At 41.6% G+C, this 21,518-nt stretch overlaps 1 long non-coding RNA gene across 1 annotated transcript in view; it reads right to left on the bottom strand.

Annotated features, from left to right (window-relative positions):
- Positions 1–4,006: 4,006 nt before the first annotated feature.
- Positions 4,007–21,518, bottom strand: part of LOC126094901 (uncharacterized) — a 43,943-nt gene continuing 26,431 nt past the window's right edge. The window contains exon 3 of the long non-coding RNA XR_007521893.1: positions 4,007–4,021. This is a non-coding gene — a long non-coding RNA (uncharacterized LOC126094901). The remainder of the gene's footprint in view (positions 4,022–21,518) is intronic.

Below are 21,518 nucleotides of genomic sequence, written 5' to 3'. Positions count from 1 at the left end.
ATCTGAACCACCAGCCAATCTCCAACTAATGGTGAAAATGACTGTACAAATTTTAAACAACTGATCCTTGAATGTGGCATCAATTTGCTGCTTTAAGGCAGCTCATGTATCACTAGCTGTTTCCCTTTTCATTACCACTGATACACTTCATAAACAAAAGCACTTGTTGTCATATACACTGTACAAATGTTTGCCTTTGGAAACAAATCAAACAGTTCCTTGAGCTTGTTGATTTGTATTTCTGCAGCACATGCTTTGAGTGGCTGGAGCTTCAGTAATGTTTTGTCTATGACATTCGAAACACCTTCGTGGTACTTGAATATCTTCCTTTTCCAGCCACACCAGTCAAATTCTTGGAGTAATGATTTATGTACCTTATAAAGCAACGTACCCATTTCTGCAGACCTTGATCTAAGTGTACACTATATGATCACAGGTTACTTTCTGAATGCAAATCTTTTAACGCAAAACTCAGCTGTTAATGTTTCTAACCTCAAAATTCAACTGACAGTGCTCTAAACTCATTTGTCGACACTTTAACATCAACTTGCAACTGTATTTTTTAGCATGCTTAAAATTTTTCTTTTTAACACTTAACTGTACTAAATACAGTTTAGAAGATTTGCCAACAACAGTTTACTGAAACTGGACCCGTAACCTGTTAAGCAGAATAGTTTCCAGACTAACAGTAGTTTGCAGACAGTAGTTTTACACAGAACATTTACTCTCAATCATAAATTGTACCAGAAAAAACTGAAAATTACACAGAGAGATGCTTTTCTCATCAGTAACTGCTATTGACCTTCCTCATTAAACAATCAAATACAAATATATTTATGACTGTAACAATTATGAGGTAACTTCTTCATGTGTAATAACACTTTTCTGCAGACGAAAAAGACTTGCATTTATTGTTCACTATTATTTTAGTGCTACAATTTTGTTTGCGTGTTTGATTGTATTGATAATTTAATTTTTTAATGGTGTATGTTGTGTCATGAAGCAGAATAGTACCAGTATTCAAAAACTTACAAGTTCAGTTACAATAGTGTGGTAGAAAGAAAAACACATCATTGGTAAGTTCTAATAGTTCCCTTGTCATGTGAATATTCCCATGACATGGTACTGAATTCTTAAAAAAATACATATTTTTATATTGTTATTCTGTTGGTATAATCTGTCAGTATGTTATAATTATCGTCTAATATCCATAACAATTGTTTTCTGCAGAAGTTTTGAACACATTCTGAGTCTGAATATAATAAATTTATTTAAAATAAATATAATAAATTTCTTTAAAATAGAAAAGCTTGTAACCACAAATCAGTACATATTTAGAAAGCATCACTGAAGCCAAACCCAGCTCACATTTTTTTCACAATAGCCTATAAACCATTGGTGGAGGACAACAGGCAGATTCCATATTCCTAACTTTCCAGAAAGTGTCCACTGCACACTGCTGACAAAGGTCAGAGCATGTGGATAAGGTTCCTGGACATGTAAGTGGTTTGAAGACTTCTCAGAAAATAGATGCCAGAGTGTTGTCATTGACAGTGGGTGTTCATCAGAGACAAGTGTATTACCACAAGTGCCACACGGAAGAGTGATAGGACCACTGTTACTCTATATTCACATAAATGATCTGACTGACAGGCTGCACAGCAATTTACTGCCATTACCTGATGATGTTTTGCTCTATGGGAAAGTGTTGTCATTGTGTGACTATAGGAGCAGACAATATGACCTGCACAGAATTTCTGGGGGGCAACTTGCTATAAGGGCAGAAAAATGTAGGTTAATACAGGTGACTAGGAAACGCAATACTGCAACATTCAAATACACCATTAGTAGTGTGCTGCTTGACATATTCACATCACTCAAATATCTAGGCATAACATTGCAAAGTAATAAGAAATGGAATGGGCGTACCAGACTGGCAGTAGGAAAGGCAAATGCTCAGCATTGTTCTATTGGAAAAATTTTGGGAAAGTGTAGCTGACCTAAAAAGTAGGGAATATGAAAGTATTTGTGAGATTAATAGTATTATATCTTAACAATGTTTCAACATTACCTAGAAAGTCATTGGTGTTATTCTAGTTCTTCTGTTTCTGTCGAAAAAAAGGATCTTGCATCAAATTTCTTGTGTGAGTTACTTTAATGTTTTTAATGAATAAAATAACAATTTTACACGTTTATTCAAAAAGATGGAAGAGATTTAAAACTACGAAATATAGGAACATGACTCCAACGTTCCTGGAAAGAGAAAATTCAAATTTTTATGTATTCAATGTGAGCACCATGTGTTACACGACAAATATCAAAATGGTGGCCCACTGCCTGCCACACACAATGCAGCTCGTATCTTGTTATCAAATTCACAGCTTCAACAATGCGATGTCACAGACTTTCAAGGGTGTCAGACAAAAGGGGGGGGGGGGGGGGGAGGGATAAAAAGTGGTCTTTTGGTCTTTTACATAACCTCAGACATAGAAGTCAGATCTGGAGACCTGGGAGGTCACTGGTGATGTTCATCTTCTGCTCCTCTTCTTCCAGTCCAACACATGGAATGGTGTCATTGAGATAACATTGGATGTACTTAGAGAAATGAGCCGGGGTACCATCTTGCATGAAGATGAAGTCATTTGAATCACCTTCATGTTGAGGAAATAAACAGTTTTGATGCAAGTCTAGTTCTAGAATTCAAAATTTAAACTGTTGTATGTCCAGAAACATTGGAATTATGTTGCTACCGTTTGTAATTTGGAAGATATAAATGTCTGAAATCTGTTTCTTGATTTTGAATAGCCCTGTCTTTTAATCACCTGATGATTTAACACCCATGATTGTTCCCACTGCCAATTAGCAAATGGTTCAAATGGCTCTGAGCACCATGCGACTTAACTTCTGAGGTCATCAGCCCCCTAGAACTTAGAACTACCTAAACCTAACTAACCTAAGGACATCACACGCATCCATGCCCGAGGCAGGATTCAAACATGCAACCGTAGCGACTGCGCGGTTCCAGACTGTAGTGCCCAGAACTGCTTGGCCATCCCGGCCGGCGCCAAATAACATTTAACATAGAAGTTACCTGGTAATACCGACGAATGGTGTCCTACATCCACTGTCACATATAGCTGCTAACATGTATTCACATTTTAGGAGCTTTGTTTTATTCTTGACATTATTGCAAAAATGAAATAATGTCTCCACTCCTTGTAACAGTGGCCATGAAATGTGACTTGGAACAGCATGTAGTTTAAGATACATGTGTATTAATGTGATAAAATTAACAACATTCAAATACTTAATACTACTATAGCTACGGGGCTTTCACCCCACCGTAGGAATGCTTAGTACCGTACTGCACTTAACTCTGCAACCGTGACGTTTCATATGCATGTTGGCTAATGCAGGGGCATAAGAGCAGAGAGATGATTTGTCAGTTGGAACCCAACACAGCTTCTTACCATGATCAACAGCAGCAAAACAAACAAACAAACAAACAAACACACACACACACACACACACACACACACACACACACACACACACACAAAAACAGTATATCAGTAAATTATTTCTCATGTATTATCTTCAATGCTATACTCTTTTTTGTGCAAAACAATGCCATAAGACAGGATGGACAGACATAAAGAAATAATGAGAGGGAGTAAGGATTACATGTTTGACTGACAAAGGCCTACCTCGATTGATGCAACTGAAGAGCGACTTTCATGCGGGCTGTTGCAGGACTCAAACCTGTAAAGAACCAACAAGCTAAAAGGATGCTCCAAGACAGAACTCAGTGTAATTCTCAAGGAAACTTAGGGCCAATGAGAGCCAGTCCCATACTGATTGTGCTTGAGCAAATGATTGCACAAATGCATTGCACAAATGCTTCTGCTGTCTTCCCAAGACAGCTCTTAGATACAAAGTACACTTAATGTGATATTTCTTGTCTTAATATTGGATTCTGTGACACCTCCCATCTCCTTGTAAAAATATTATAGACACTGACCTCATAGACTATAAATTTTTTCTTGTCATCTCATCAGTATTGCCAATGGATTATTATGTCCATTCATTTACATTCACTTTAAATTTTCATGTGACTACAACTCACAATGTTAAGGCTGGCATCTCTCTTCATTGTCAACAGAAATATACAACATAACACTCATTTTACATTTTTACCTCTGACCACATCTCACAAAATTATGACTGCTATCATTCTTTATTTTCAACAGTGTTATACATATTTTCACAAAATATGTCAATATTTTACCACTACATTGTATCACTTTGGGCATAATTGTGTGAAATCTGGTTTTGGAGAAAGGGATTCAGTTTTCTTAGTTCTCCTGACCCAACAGTCTATACTTGCTACTCGACACATTTTCTTACCGCTATTTCGACACCATTTACAATAAATATATATGTAACACAAGATTATTAATAGACATAAAATAGTGGATCCTGAGTATCCCCTGTGGAATACTTGTCCATAGACCATCCTTTGAAGTCTTCATTTGTTGGTAATTTCCTCTTGCAGTTCATCAGTTATATGCCCAGCAACTTTAAGAGTTGGCCAACTGGAGAAGTATGTCGTAAAGGTAGTATTGCAGGTATTCCTGAGAGTTTCAGCTTCTATAATACAACAGTCTATTTACATCATTGGCCTATTTGAGTTTGGACTCAGTTCCAGTGTTTTGCAGAAAAATGTAAATGAATTAAGGATGAGTCCACCATTTGGAAGCACACAAATTATTGTTTTACTTCATCACCCAAACAAGGTTCACCTCAGTTGTAGCATCCTCAGTGGGTATATTATTATTTTCCTGAAAATACATACATACAAGATCTTTTTAGGTTATGGAATATGATGCATCAGATTACATTGTCATTTAAATCATATGTGCACTTTAGATTTTATTTTACACTGAGTGTGTCATGTGCCTGCACAGCAAAATAAGCCACAAGTCTAAATCAGGACACAAGACATCTGCATACATGAGGCATGTTAGAAAACCGTCTGCATTAATTTTATCATCCGATCTTTAATTTGTATATTTTGGTGAAATTAATGGCATATGTTCGTTTCTGTCCTTGCCGCTATCGTATTTTCCAAGTTCTTAGCTGTGACAAGTTTGTTTTATATATCAAACGCGATTTCGTGTAATTGATCTGGACCTGTGGACATCGACAACGATTTTTTGAAGCTTTGGTAAAGAGAACTATTTCGAGTGGTTTCTACATTCATGGGTTCTGTTTTGCATTTTGATAGTACTTACTCACGTTTTCTCCTGTTCGTTTGCAAATACTACGTCCTGTTACTTCGCAGCAGCTTGGACACACCCACTTGACATTTCCCTGTACAAAGTTACGTCTCTTATGAGCTTCCACTGTGGTTTATCGTTTGTCTAATGTATTGCTTCTCTTTGACGCCGCGAACTTTGAAATGTCGTCCTTCAAAAAATGGTTCAAATTAGAGATGGGCAAACTGAAACACGTAATTGTTTCGAAACAAATGAAACAGTACAATGTAATGTTCCGACACATTGTTTCGAAACAGTGAAACAGTTTGTGTTTTGTATTCTAATAAAGCTACACATTTTATCATCTTGAATGTCTACTGTGTAAGTATGTCCATATAAACACAAATGAGGTGCGAGAGCGCTAATCATGTCACAGAAAGTATGAAACTATCACTTAGGCGTCTTGGCAGTTTCGTATTTCCTGCAGCAAATGCGCTGCTTTCGTGTCGCGTGACTTTCATACTTTTCAGTTGGCTGAGGACAGCCATAGCTGAAGACAGAAGAACCACCACGAACGGAACTGGAGGTGGGAGCAAACTGCAGAAACACACATTCCGTTAGTATGGGTACTATACCCATCCTGCTAATTTCCATCTACACAAAGGGAATCATTGTGGATAATAGGCACAGTGACTATAGACTCACAAATAACGCCAAATAATTCGAATAAATAACAAAATATAACAGAAATTTTTTTGTCTTTCAAGGTGTTTCGAAACGTTACTATAAATTCACCATGCTTCCCAGCCCTTCCCGTACACCATTACACTATCAGTGATTAGTCAGATTGCTTGCAATTATACCTACATCAAATTTATGTATATGTCTAATAACTGTCACTCTACGCCTTTTTTTATTCAAAATGTTGTAGGCTTACTTGCGTTTTTTAATATGATTACTGTACATGAACAGAGAAGCGTATGTTATAAAAAAAGTGTAATTTAACTGAATGATTTTCACATATTTATTATTTTGAATGTGAATAGTATGTGTTGTTTTATTGTTTGGTTAGTGTTTATAAAGCAGATGTTACGCCATTTCGAAACAGGACAGTCAGCTAGAAACGAAGCCTTATTTTCGGATATCTTAAGCTTCATGCTATTGTTTGTCAAAAAGATTTCGACACTCTTGAAAGAGGTTCATGAAGTGGTATGTTGTGTTTCAGTACCTGTGCCGAGCCCGAATCTCGTCCGACACAGAGTGGAATGAAACATCACTGTTTCGATACAATTAGTCCGTTCCAGGCACAGGTGGACTGATACAGCCTTATTTTGAAACAACGATACAGTTTCCGTGTCTGGCTTGAGATCGAATCTGGTCTGAGACGGGGGCGGAATGAAACACCACTGTTTCGAAGCAGTGAACGACAACCGTTCCGAAACACTGAAACAGTTCCATGTATCGATACACTGTATCGAAACATAGAAACAGTGGCCAAGTCTAGTTCAAATGGCTCTGAGCGCTATGGGACTTAACACCTGAGGTCATCAGTTCCCTAGAGCTTAGAACTACTTAAACCTAACTAACCTGAGGACATCACACACATCCACGCCCGAGGGAGGATTCGAACCTGCGACCGTAGCGGTCGCTCGGTTCCAGACTGTAGCGGAGAGTGTGACCCAGAAACTATCAAATATTATAAAAACTACTGTGTTATATTAAGAAAAGTTATTAAAAAATCCAGAAGTATGTGTATCATGTCTGAAATCAGCAACTCTGATAGTAAAATTCAAACAATTTGGAATATTATTAAAAGAGAAACATGTCAACCAAGAGCACAGGAAGACAGTATTACCATCAAATTGAATGAAAATTTTACGAACAAAAAGTCAGAAGTTGAAAATATTTTTAATAATCATTTTCTAAATGTTGTGGATATAGTAGGATCCAAGTGTTCATTAGAAGATGCTAGGCTTTTAATGGAAGAGGCCACACCTATGCAATTTGATACAATTGAAATCTCACCCACTTCTCCCTCTGAAATTAGGAAAATAATAAACTTGCTTAAAAGCAAAAACTCACATGGAATTGATGGCATTTCCAGCAAAATACTAAAAGCTTGTTTTCAATAGATAAGTAAGGTTCTCAGCCACCTGTGTAATAGCCTTCTGGAACAGGGCATTTTCCCTGGTGGACTGAAATATTCTATTGTTATACCTTTGCATAAAAAGGGGATAGATCTGATGTCAACAATTACCGTCCAATCTCCCTTCTAACAGCTTTATCCAAAATTTTTGAGAAAGTAATGTATTCAAGAGTAGCTTCACATATCTGTAACAATGAAGTAGTAACAAAATGTCAGTTTGGTTTCCAGAAAGGTTTTTCAACAGAAAATGCCATATATGCTTTCACCAATCAAATTTTGAATGATCTGAATAACCGAACACCACCCATTGGGATTTTTTGTGATCTCTCAAAGGCTTTTGATTGTGTAAATCACGAAATTCTGCTAGATAAGCTCAAGTATTGTGGCATGAGTGGGACAGTGCACAAATGGTTTAATTCGTACCTAACTGGAAGAGTGCAGAAAGTTGAAATAAGTAGTTCTCATAATATGCAAAGATCAGCACATTCCTCAAACTGGGGAACTATCAAGAATGGGGTTCCACAAGGGTCAGTCTTGGGTCCTTTGTTGTTCTTAATATATATTAATGACTTGCCATTCTATATTCATGAAGAGGCAAAGTTATGTAGTTCTCTTTGCTGATGATACAAGTATAGTAATCACACCTGACAAACAATAATTAACTGATGAAATTGTCAATACAGTATTTCAGAAAATTACTAAGTGGTTCCTTGTAAACGGACTCTCACTGAATTTTGATAAGTCACAGTACATACAGTTCCGTACAGTGAATGGTATGACGCCATTAATAAATATAGACCTTAATCAGAAGCATATAGCTAAGGTAGAATATTCAAAATTTTTAGGTGTGTCCATTGATAAGAGATTAAATTGGAAGAAACACATTGATGATCTGCTGAAACGTTTGAGTTCAGCTACTTATGCAATAAGGGTCATTGCAAATTTTGGTGATAAACATCTTAGTAAATTAGCTTACTACGCCTGTTTTCACTCGTTGCTTTCATATGGCATCATATTTTGGGGTAATTCATCGCTGAGGAATAAAGTATTTATTGCACAAAAGCGTGTAATCAGAATAATAGCTGGAGTCCACCCAAGATCATCCTGCAGACATTTATTTAAGGATCTAGGGATATTCACAGTAGCTTCTCAGTATATATACTCTCTTATGAAATTTGTTATTAACAACCAAACCCAATTCAAAAGTAATAGCAGTGTGCATAACTACAATACTAGGAGAAAGGATGATCTTCACTATTCAATATTAAATCTAACTTTGGCACAGAAAGGGGTGAATTATACTGGCACTAAAGTCTTTGGTCACTTACCAAATAGTATCAAACGTCTGACAGATAACCAACAAGTATTTAAGAAGAAATTAAAAGAATTTCTGAATGACAACTCCTTCTACTCCATAGAGGAATTTTAAGATATAAATTTTAAAAAATTAAAAAATATAAAAAAAAATTAAAAAGTTGTTATATTAACTTAAGTATGTTGTTAAACTAACTTAATTATGTCATGTATTGGAAAATTTGACTCGTTCCACATCATTACAAAATATCGTATTCATGATCCATGGAACTAGTATTAATCTAATCTAATCTAATCTAATCTAGCGGTTAGAACCGCTCGGTCACTCCAGCCGGCGTCGTCCTTCAGTACACGCAGCTGGTCTCACAGACCCTTGCAGTTTCTATCTTTCTGACTTTGCATTTAGCTGTATATTATGGAGGAAAGCGTTATTAAATGAAGTAATATCTTTAAAAATCAGTTCAGTAAATACACTCCTGGAAATGGAAAAAAGAACACACTGACACCGGTGTGTCAGACCCACCATACTTGCTCCGGACACTGCGAGAGGGCTGTACAAGCAATGATCACACGCACGGCACAGCGGACACACCAGGAACCGCGGTGTTGGCCGTCGAATGGCGCTAGCTGCGCAGCATTTGTGCACCGCCGCCGTCAGTGTCAGCCAGTTTGCCGTGGCATACGGAGCTCCATCGCAGTCTTTAACACTGGTAGCATGCCGCGACAGCGTGGACGTGAACCGTATGTGCAGTTGACGGACTTTGAGCGAGGGCGTATAGTGGGCATGCGGGAGGCCGGGTGGACGTACCGCCGAATTGCTCAACACGTGGGGCGTGAGGTCTCCACAGTACATCGATGTTGTCGCCAGTGGTCGGCAGAAGGTGCACGTGCTCGTCGACCTGGGACCGGACCGCAGCGACGCACGGATGCATGCCAAGACCGTAGGATCCTACGCAGTGCCGTAGGGGACCGCACCGCCACTTCCCAGCAAATTACGGACACTGTTGCTCCTGGGGTATCGGCGAGGACCATTCGCAACCGTCTCCATGAAGCTGGGCTACGGTCCCGCACACCGTTAGGCCGTCTTCCGCTCACGCCCCAACATCGTGCAGCCCGCCTCCAGTGGTGTCGCGACAGGCGTGAATGGAGGGACGAATGGAGACGTGTCGTCTTCAGCGATGAGAGTCGCTTCTGCCTTGGTGCCAATGATGGTCGTATGCGTGTTTGGCGCCGTGCAGGTGAGCGCCACAATCAGGACTGCATACGACCGAGGCACACAGGGCCAACACCCGGCATCGTGGTGTGGGGAGCGATCTCCTACACTGGCCGTACACCACTGGTGATCGTCGAGGGGACACTGAATAGTGCACGGTACATCCAAACCGTCATCGAACCCATCGTTCTACCATTCCTAGACCGGCAAGGGAACTTGCTGTTCCAACAGGACAATGCATGTCCGCATGTATCCCGTGCCACCCAACGTGCTCTAGAAGGTGTAAGTCAACTACCCTGGCCAGCAAGATCTCCGGATCTGTCCCCCATTGAGCATGTTTGGGACTGGATGAAGCGTCGTCTCACGCGGTCTGCACGTCCAGCACGAACGCTGGTCCAACTGAGGCACCAGGTGGAAATGGCATGGCAAGCCGTTCCAGAGGACTACATCCAGCATCTCTACGATCGTCTCCATGGGAGAATAGCAGCCTGCATTGCTGCGAAAGGTGGATATACACTGTACTAGTGCCGACATTGTGCATGCTCTGTTGCCTGTGTCTATGTGCCTGTGGTTCTGTCAGTGTGATCATGTGATGTATCTGACCCCAGGAATGTGTCAATAAAGTTTCCCCTTCCTGGGACAATGAATTCACGGTGTTCTTATTTCAATTTCCAGGAGTGTATATTTAAAGGATAAATTTAATATTTTGGTCGAAAATATTTACACAAATGGAGATACATAAAATTTAGCTGTTATCAAAGCAATGGATGTATTCAGTCAGATATTTTGTCGATACAGTCTTGGCACACAGTAACAGAATGTTCAAGGCAAATGTATTCCTTGCAGTTCTTACAAATATGTCTTGTTTTTCTGTTTTTGCTTCTGCAGTCCACACACTATCTTCGTGAAACCGCAGTTGACTCCACTTCACAAATTTTCACACTGCAAAGCTCTCCAATTCTTTCAGTTATCTTCCTTGGCAATGTTTGTGACATTACTCTTTGCTGAAGATGATCATGCAGAAGCGCAATTAAAGCTGCCTCAAAAACTCTCTTCTTCTCAGTTGTTCTTTCTGATTTGAGTTGAAAATAATAGCAGCATTTACCGCAGCTGTATGTTCATGATGCGATAAAAAACAACCATAGGACATCTTGTGTGTCTAGCTACATTGTATGTTGCACTCATTCCGTCTACAACGTCAACTCCACCCTTAGTAATGTTATAGAAAGTGATAATTTCTGGTTTTTTATCATTCCCTGTATTTTCGTCAATATTTCCATTGTGGTGCATCGTTGACAGTAGTAATGCCACTCTATTTCGTTTCGGCACATAAGAGACTAAGGTGCAATTTTTCTGAAAGCCAAACATAGATGACTTTTTTTGTTGGATTTTAGTGTTAATAAATCGCCTTGGGACTTATCTCTTGTTCTTCCTCAGGGTACCAAAGATGGTCGTCTTCTTCTTAATCAATGTGTTTGCAAGCCCGTAACTTGTAAAATAATTCTCGCAAGTTATGTTGTGGCCTGTATTCAGGATAGGTTGGCAAAGTCTCTGAACAAGTTCAACTGGTCTGTTGTCCTGTCTGTAAGGGCCTTCATGCTGTTGCGCAACATATACCTCCATGTTGAATGTGTAAAACATTCTGGCATTCACTACTGCAAAAATCTTTACTCCATACTTGTTTTTGCTTATTTGGCATGTAATGTCGGAATCTGCATCTTCCACGGAATGCTTCTAGTTTTTAATCAGCTGTCACTGAAAAGAGCGACTTGATGTGATCGACAGGCATACTAGAGACACTGCCCAACACATCTGTGCAAAACTTCATCGGATTTTCACTGTTTCGCGACGTATCGTACCTTACTTTCTTAGCAGCCCTCCTATACTGGATAGACAAAACGACGTTAACATTTTCATGGCCAGAACATTCAACGTTAACCACACATGTGGTACACTCCTGGAAATTGAAATAAGAACACCGTGAATTCATTGTCCCAGGAAGGGGAAACTTTATTGACACATTCCTGGGGTCAGATACATCACATGATCACACTGACAGAACCACAGGCACATAGACACAGGCAACAGAGCATGCACAATGTCGGCACTAGTACAGTGTATATCCACCTTTCGCAGCAATGCAGCCTGCTATTCTCCCATGGAGACGATCGTAGAGATGCTGGATGTAGTCCTGTGGAATGGCTTGCCATGCCATTTCCACCTGGCGCCTCAGTTGGACCAGCGTTCATGCTGGACGTGCAGACCGCGTGAGACGACGCTTCATCCAGTCCCAAACATGCTCAATGGGGGACAGATCCGGAGATCTTGCTGGACAGGGTAGTTGACTTACAACTTCTAGAGCACGTTGGGTGGCACGGGATACATGCGGATGTGCATTGTCCTGTTGGAACAGCAAGTTCCCTTGCCGGTCTAGGAATGGTAGAACGATGGGTTCGATGACGGTTTGGATGTACCGTGCACTATTCAGTGTCCCCTCGACGATCACCAGTGGTGTACGGCCAGTGTAGGAGATCACTCCCCACACCATGATGCCGGGTGTTGGCCCTGTGTGCCTCGGTCGTATGCAGTCCTGATTGTGGCGCTCACCTGCACGGCGCCAAACAAGCATACGACCATCATTGGCACCAAGGCAGAAGCGACTCTCATCGCTGAAGACGACACATCTCCATTCGTCCCTCCATTCACGCCTGTCGCGACACCACTGGAGGCGGGCTGCACGATGTTGGGGCGTGAGCGGAAGACGGCCTAACGGTGTGCGGGACCGTAGCCCAGCTTCATGGAGACGGTTGCGAATGGTCCTCGCCGATACCCCAGGAGCAACAGTGTTCCTAATTTGCTGGGAAGTGGCGGTGCGGTCCCCTATGGCACTGCGTAGGATCCTACGGTCTTGGCGTGCATCCGTGCGTCGCTGCGGTCCGGTCCCAGGTCGACGGGCACGTGCACCTTCCGCCGACCACTGGCGACAACATCGATGTACTGTGGAGACCTCACGCCCCACGTGTTGAGCAATTCGGCGGTACGTCCACCCGGCCTCCCGCATGCCCACTATACGCCCTCGCTACAAAGTCCGTCAACTGCACATACGGTTCACGTCCACGCTGTCGCGGCATGCTACCAGTGTTAAAGACTGCGATGGAGCTCCGTATGCCACGGCAAACTGGCTGACACTGACGGCGGCGGTGCACAAATGCTGCGCAGCTAGCGCCATTCGACGGCCAACACCGCGGTTCCTGGTGTGTCCGCTGTGCCGTGTTTGTGATCATTGCTTGTACAGCCCTCTCGCAGTGTCCGGAGCAAGTATGGTGGGTCTGACACACCGGTGTCAATGTGTATTTTTTTCCATTTCCAGGAGTGTAGAATGGTTTGTTGCAGCTCTCCACGTGTTCTGTGCGAGCCTCTTCAGCTCTACATAACTACTGCAACCCACACCCAGTTAAACCTGCATAACAGTTTTCAAGCCTTGGTCTCCCTTCTCCCTCTACAGTTCTTAATCCCCACACTTGCCTCTGTTGCTAATCTGAGAATTATTGATGCCACAGGATGTTTCGTATCAATCCATCCCTTCTTTTAGTGAACCTGTGATACAGATTTCTGTTTTCCCCTAACTCGCTTCAGTATGTCCTCATCAGTCATCATATCTAACCATCTAATCGTTACAATTCATCTGTAGCGCTTCACTGCAAAACTTTTACACTCTTCTTTTGTCAACTGTTTATTGTCAATGTTTCACCTTAGTACAAAGCTACCCTCCACGCACAGTCCTTCAGAAAGGACTTATTAACATTTACATTTATGTTCAATATTAACATTTGCTCTTTTCCTGAATTGATTTTCTTTGTCTAGCCAGTCTACATTTTATATCCTCTCTAGTTTGGCTGGACATCGTTTTATAGTTTTGTAATCATCCATACATGTTTCAGCACTGCGTACTATATTCAGTGGAGTTCTTCTAGTTTTCTTCTCAAAAATTATTCTATGTTATCCTCTTGTGTAGCTTATATGAACTGCTGTCTCAAAGATATTTACATATACTAAGGACGATTACTGGGTGTCAAATATTTTAGATTTGTCTACATGTAGCATATAGTGAAAACACATTACACTGAGTTGAGACATTATATGTTGTTCACTCAAGCTATGTTTAAAATTTAAAATATGACACCACAGACAAAGATCCAACGGATAATAGTTTGTATCCCTTGTTTGTTTAGTAGTTAATCTGTTCACTTAATTTTTACATCTTCCTATAGTGCGACATTTTGAATGCTACAAGTTCCTTGTCCTACAGTTGTGCTGCTGTTTTTTGTTATCAAAAACATTTTTTTGTTCCAAACCTAGAATTTGAGGAACGTTTTGTGCAAATCTAGCCTGATTTTTGACACCAGCGAATTTCTCCTTCAATTTGATCGCTAAAATGTTGCTATTATGGTTTACACCATTCTTCATTAGTACGTATTTAATTTGTACGTCCTTGACTAGACTGTTGAGTATCCTGAACATATACTATTTTTTCCTACTTTCAGTCGGAAGGGTAATGGCGTAATCGAGTAGTGGCGCTGATTCATATTCTCTATGCTCATTCACCTTTCTTTTGAAATCTGTAAAAACCGCCGAGTATGACAAACCAGAGCACTGAATGACTTTTTGTTTCAGATTAATCCAGAATATACGATACCAACTCTTTCGTCAAACAGGTGGTGCTATTTTCCACTGGGAGAGCTTCAGGTTGTTGATTCTGAAAAATAGGAGGAAAACATGACATTGAATGTTTGGTTATGTCATGGACGTGTGCTCGAATATAATGATCTTCACCATAAGAATTAGCAAGGATTACAAAAATATCGGTCACGTGAAACCCAACCGAATTGGTACGCCACTTCGGCGTCAACGTAATTAGCTGTCCGGTGGGAGGGTCAGGCCACAAGTAAACGGAGGTAATATTTCAAACACCATTCACAATTAAATAACAAAGTTCAATAAACATTTATTTTCAAAGGTTACATTACACACTACTTATAATGAAATTATTTAGATCTTGATTGCAGCCGTGCGGCTCCCCCCGTCGGAGGTTCGCGTCCTACCTCGGGCATGGGTGTGTGTGTGTGTGTGTTGTCCTTAGCTCAAGTTAGATTAAGTAGTGTGTAAGTCTAGGGATCGATGACCTGAGCAGTTTGTTCCCATAGGAATTTACCACAAATTTCCAGTTTTCTTGTTTGTAAACTTTTTCCAAAAGAATACAAAATCAAATATAGAACAAGTATCTTTAAATAGGCGTCATCGCAGACAGTTACAACCTAGCGGATTCAATGGCCATAACAGATCGCCCAACAGGACCCAAAGGCGTGGGTAGAAGGGCAGTTACATTCAAATCACCACAACAGACTAACAACTAAGATTACGTTTCAAACTTAAACAGCGCACCAGCAAAAATTTTTTGAAGCAGAAAGCTAAAACATTTTAAAATCTTAAACCATGGCATCGTAGAAAAAGCATGTAAATATTAAAATATTCTGGGTACTGGGCTTGGATTGGCATTAACGGCCATAAATACAACGACGTAAAAAAATCGCAACAACAAGGAGGAGTTGCACGACACAAACGAAAGTTGGTGGGTGTGTTTCTACAGCTCAAAGATGACGTCTATTCAGATTCCGCGGCAGTCGCACAAAGTGCCGCTACTAGTGCTACTACGAGGAAGCAAAAAATGGTTCAAATGACTCTAAGCACTATGGGACTGAACATCTGAGGTCATCAGTCCACTAGACTTACAACTACTTAAACCTAACTAACCTAAGGACATCACACACATCCATGCCCGAGGCAGGATTTGAACCCGCTACGGTAGCAGCCGCGTGGTTCCGGACTGAAGCGCCTAGAAACGCTCGGCCACAACGGCCAGCCGAGGAAGGAAATTAGGTTTGCTTTAAATACACGTTGAAACGGTTGTGAGCGTTAGTTACCTTTGAGACAGGACGTGGTGAGCTGATGTTAGTCAAGAATCCCTTAAAGGCGTCAGAGACGCTATTATCAACACATTATCAGCACCTCACTGAGTTTGACCAACGTCGTGTTGTACGGCTACGAGAAACTGGATGTTCCTTCTGCGATACTGCAGAGAGACAGGGCAGGGATGTAGCCACTGTGCATGACTGCTGGCAGCGGTCGTCACGACAACGTGTGGTCGCAAGAAGACCAGAGAGGGAAGACCATCGTGTTCGGCGTATGGCTGTGTGGCATCGTAACTGCACCTGCAGCAGTTCGAGCAACAGTTGGCACCACAGTGACACAACGAACTGTTAGAAATCGGTTACTTCGACAGCAAGCGCCCTGTAGCGTGCACTCCACTGACCCCAAACCACCACCATTTGCGACATCAGTGGTGTTAAGCGAGAGCTCACTGGAGGGCAGAATGGAGATCTGTTGTGTTTTCTGATGAAAGCTGATTTTGCCTCAGCGCCATTAATGGCCGTGTGTTGGTTAGAAAAAGGCCAGGTGAAGACCTGCACAATCTGTCTATGTGCTAGACAAACTGAACCTAAGCTCTGAGTTATGAGCTGATTTGCAATGTCGCAGGAGCATTCTCGTGATTATCCCACGCAACCCGACTGCAAAACTGTACTTCAGTCTGGTGATTCGATCTGTTGTGCTGCCATTCATGGAGAGCATTCCAGGAGACATTTTCCAGCAGAATAACGTCTGTCCACAAACCACTGTTGTAACCCAACATGCTCTACAGAGTGTCGACATTTTGTCGTGGCTTACTCGATCACCAGATCCGTCCATTCGACCACGTATTGGACATCATCGAACTACAAATTCAGTGTTTGTTGATACCGTTCCTACATTGACTGACCAAGTGCAACAGACGTGGAACTCCATCCTGCAATCTGAAGTTCTGCACCTGTGCAACACAATGCATTCAACATTCTGGCGGTTACATCGGTTATTAATGGACCAGCATTTCACATTTGCAATGGCTCATCTCGCACTTACATTGACCTGTGATGTTGCAATGTTAATTGCATAAATATGTTACCTAGAGAAATGTTGTATATTAATTATTTTTTGGTGTTGCAATTTTTCCGTCAGTGTAATTTAAACCTTGAATTATTTTTTAAATTCAGTTTCTTTAAGAACATTACAATATGGTTCCAGAAGATCTCTACTTTAAACAACACTGATCATAATAAATACAATTAAAAAAAGGTTAACCTAAAAACAGGTACCTTCTTGAGGTTTAATACTGACAAGATATTCAGGTTGGTAACGACCAGCTATGCAGTAAAATTTATACAGACTTGGTCAACTACAATTGAACGGAAAATGCCGTATAACAGCCCTTCAGTGACAACTACTGTTTGTGAATCAAACTGTTTAATGGAACGGGTATTAAACCCACAGCAGAATGCACTGCAATGATTCCAAAATCTCATTCAGACTTCACAGCAGCTTTAAAACTTAACAAACACAAACTTTTCTACGCTATAAAGGTGTTCTAATCAATTTGGCCAATATTAGGAAGTCACATAATTCTCAAGATTACGATAACCGAAGAATAGAACAGCTTTGCTCTCCAAAATGCTCTAAGAGAATATATTTTAACTACTCTCATTAATCACAATGCAACCAGAACACAGACGCTAAGAAAGTTTGCTCAACAGCTTGGTGTCAACTCACGTTCAAAAGTTACTTATAGAATACCGGACACATAAAGACTGTCATGCGTATGCATTGCGTTACATTCCCCCTAACTGATAACTTACGACATAATACAGACACCAGCGGAATCAGTTACCATTTAAATTTATCATGTTTCTTATAATGCAAGAGAGCAGGTTATTCAGTTCTACAGTCAATTTACAAATGAGTCACATGCTGGTAAACCACATAAAAACTGCAGCTCTTCCTTACACGAAGATCAGTTTTAGTCCTGACATGTTGCCGTGTCGATTAGTACGTGCACATTCCCGGTACAGACAGTTAACATCATTGTTGTTGTTGTGGTCTTCAGTCCTGAGACTGGTTTGATGCAGCTCTCCATGCTACTCTATCCTGCGCAAGCTTCTTCATCTCCCAGTATCTACTGCAACCTACATCCTTCTGAATCTGCTTAGTGCATTCATCTCTTGGTCTCACTCTACGATTTTTACCCTCCACACTGCCCTCCAATGCTAAATTTGTGATCCCTTGATGCCTCAAAACATGTTCTACCAACCGATCCCTTCTTCTAGTCAAGTTGTGCCACAAATTTCTCTTCTCCCCAATCCTATTCAATACCTCCTCATTAGTTACGTGATCTACCCACCTTATCTTCAGCATTCTTCTGTAGCACCACATTTCGAAAGCTTCTATTCTCTTCTTGTCCAAACTAGTTATCGTCCATGTTTCACTTCCATACATGGCTACACTCCATACAAATACATTCAGAAACGACTTCCTGACACTTAAATCTATTCTCGATGTCAACAAATTCCTCTTCTTGAGAAACGCTTTCCTTGCCATTGCCAGTCTACATTTTATATCCTCTCTACTTCGACCATCATCGGTTATTTTACTCCCTAAATAGCAAAACTCCTTTACTACTTTAAGTGTCTCATTTCCTAATCTAATTCCCTCAGCATCACCCGACTTAATTTGACTACATTCCATTATCCTCGTTTTGCTTTTGTTGATGTTCATCTTATATCCCCCTTTCAAGACACTGTCCATTCCGTTCAACTGCTCTTCCAAGTCCTTTGCTGTCTCTGACAGAATTACAATGTCATCGGCGAACCTCAAAGTTTTTACTTCTTCTCCATGAATTTTAATACCTACTCCGAATTTTTCTTTTGTTTCCTTTACTGCTTGCTCAATATACAGATTGAATAACATCGGGGAGAGGCTACAACCCTGTCTTACTCCTTTCCCAACCACTGCTTCCCTTTCATGCCCCTCGACTCTTATAACTGCCATCTGGTTTCTGTACAAACTGTAAATAGCCTTTCGCTCCCTGTATTTTACCCCTGCCACCTTTAGAATTTGAAAGAGAGTATTCCAGTTAACATAGTCAAAAGCTTTCTCTAAGTCTAAGTTAACATCAAAGTGCATGAAATCCAGAGCTAGGCGTTCCACTGACGAGGGCCACACAGTACATCCCAGAACCTGCAGGTGAGCTGGTTTACTATCCCAGGTGGCCAGGCGCCTGAAACCCACTCCCATAGCCACGTCACAAAAGTGGTCCCGTCTCGCCGCGCTTGCACTCGGTGCTGGTGCTGACTTCCTGGTGCCTGGCTGAACCATCACTCCACCACTGCCTCTCGCCGGTCTGATCACTGCCCGCATGCACCCTCTTCCACTCTCCGTGCCCTCTACTCCACCCTAGTGTGCCTCTGTCAAAGATAACGACTAACGTCTGGAAATAAGTTCAATAGGAGCCCACATGTCTCAGCAACCAACCCTCCATTTACACGTCAAGCTGAAAGCCATGGACTGAGGCAGTCTGGTAGACGCAGTATATCTTGACTTCCGAAAATCATTTGACTCTGTACCACACCTACGCTTACTTATCGAAAGCACCGTCGTAAGAGGTATCGAACGGAATTTCAGACTGGGGTTAGCATTTTTGGTAGAGAGGACGAAGCATGTTATCAGAGATGCAGAGTAAAAGTAACTTCGTGTGTGCTCCAGGATAGTATATTGTGTCCCCTGCTGTCCATGTTCTACATTAACCTTGTGCACGATATTAATAGTAACCTCAGTCTTCACGCAAATGATGAAGTTTTCTACAATGAAATGTAATATCAAAAGAGCTGCACAAGTATTCGGTCAGATATTGATAAGTTTTCACACCGGTACTAAGATTGGCAACTCGCTTTAAGTGTTCAGAAACATACAACTGCGCGCTTCACTGAACGAATAAACATAGTATCCTACAACAGAAACAAGCTTCAGCTGGAATCGGCCAACTCATGCAAATATTTGGAGCTATCAATTTGTAGTGATGTAAAATGGTACGATCATATAGCCTCAGTCGTAGGTAAAGCAGGAGGCAGAAACGTAGGAAAGTGCAATCGGTGCACAAAGGAGATTGCTTACAAATCATTCAGGTGACCCATCCTAGAATAATGCTCAAGTGTGTGGGACACGTACCAAATAGAACCAACAGGGGATATTGAAAGTATACAAAGTGCAGCACGAATGGTCACAGGCTTTTCACCCACAGTAGAGCACTACGAAGTTGCTGAATAAACTGAACCGGCATAGACATGAAGACAGACTCATTTCCAGAACCGGCTTTAAATGATGATGCTATGAATGTACTACAACCCCACACATATCGTTCCTGTAGGGATCGCGAGGATAAGATTAGACTAATTCTACACCAGATGTTCATTTCCGTTTCCCTTACATGGTTATACATTACTCCATAATCTTTTAGGACTCTGAAATGTATGATGGTAGCATGTTGCTAGCTGGAAATTCGAGTAAAAGAGCGCAGACATGATATTACTGATTCATGATTATCATTTGTTGCAACCATGCACGATGTATTAAGTATCTTCTTCTTCCAGAATGAGATTTTCACTCTGCAGTGGAGTGTTCGCTGGTATGAAACTTCCTGGCAGATTAAAACTGTGTGCCAGGAAGTTTCATATCAGCACACACTCCACTGCAGAGTGAAAATCTCGTTCTGGAAACATCACCCAGGCTGTGGCTAAGCCATGTTTCCGCAGTATCCTTTCTTTCAGGAGTGCTAGTTCTGCAGGGTTCGCAGGAGAGCTTTTGTAAAGTTTGGAAGGTAGGAGACGAGGCACTGGCAGAAGTAAAGCTGTGAGGACAGGGCGTGAGTCGTGCTGGGGAAGCTCAGTTGGTAGAGCACTTGCCCGCGAAAGGCTAAGGTCCCGAGTATCTTCTTCTTTGCCACAGAAGAAGCTGTTTGCCCACCTTGCGTGTGAGGAACAAATGTTTCTTGCAGCTTGCATAATTAGACTCCCTTTTCAAAATAGTCACAGAAAATTTTCAGAACTTATTAGCTATCTCACATACATTACTCTTGTACTCAGTGGCAATCGCTGCTGTAGCCGTATCTTAATACATTCCATGTCCAAACATTTTATCAATAAACTCAACCTGTTGACACTTGTCCAGCACTTCAACACATGTGGCGCCAAGCCTGCCAGCCCAGTAGATATCCTCATACACTCCTGGAAATGGAAAAAAGAACACATTGACACCGGTGTGTCAGACCCACCATACTTGCTCCGGACACTGCGAGAGGGCTGTACAAGCAATGATCACACGTATGGTACAGCGGACACACCAGGAACCGCGGTGTTGGCCGTCGAATGGCGCTAGCTGCGCAGCATTTGTGCACCGCCGCCGTCAGTGTCAGCCAGTTTGCCGTGGCATACGGAGCTCCATCGCGGTCTTTAACACTGGTAGCATGCCGCGACAGCGTGGACGTGAACCGTATGTGCAGTTGACGGACTTTGAGCGAGGGCGTATAGTGGGCATGCGGGAGGCCGGGTGGACGTACCGCCGAATTGCTCAACACGTGGGGCGTGAGGTCTCCACAGTACATCGATGT

The sequence above is a fragment of the Schistocerca cancellata genome, chromosome 8, assembly GCF_023864275.1.
Source record: "Schistocerca cancellata isolate TAMUIC-IGC-003103 chromosome 8, iqSchCanc2.1, whole genome shotgun sequence".
Lineage (NCBI taxonomy): Eukaryota > Metazoa > Arthropoda > Insecta > Orthoptera > Acrididae > Schistocerca > Schistocerca cancellata.
The sequence above is the reverse complement of the archived record's forward strand: the minus strand, read 5'-3'. Positions and strand labels throughout refer to the sequence as shown.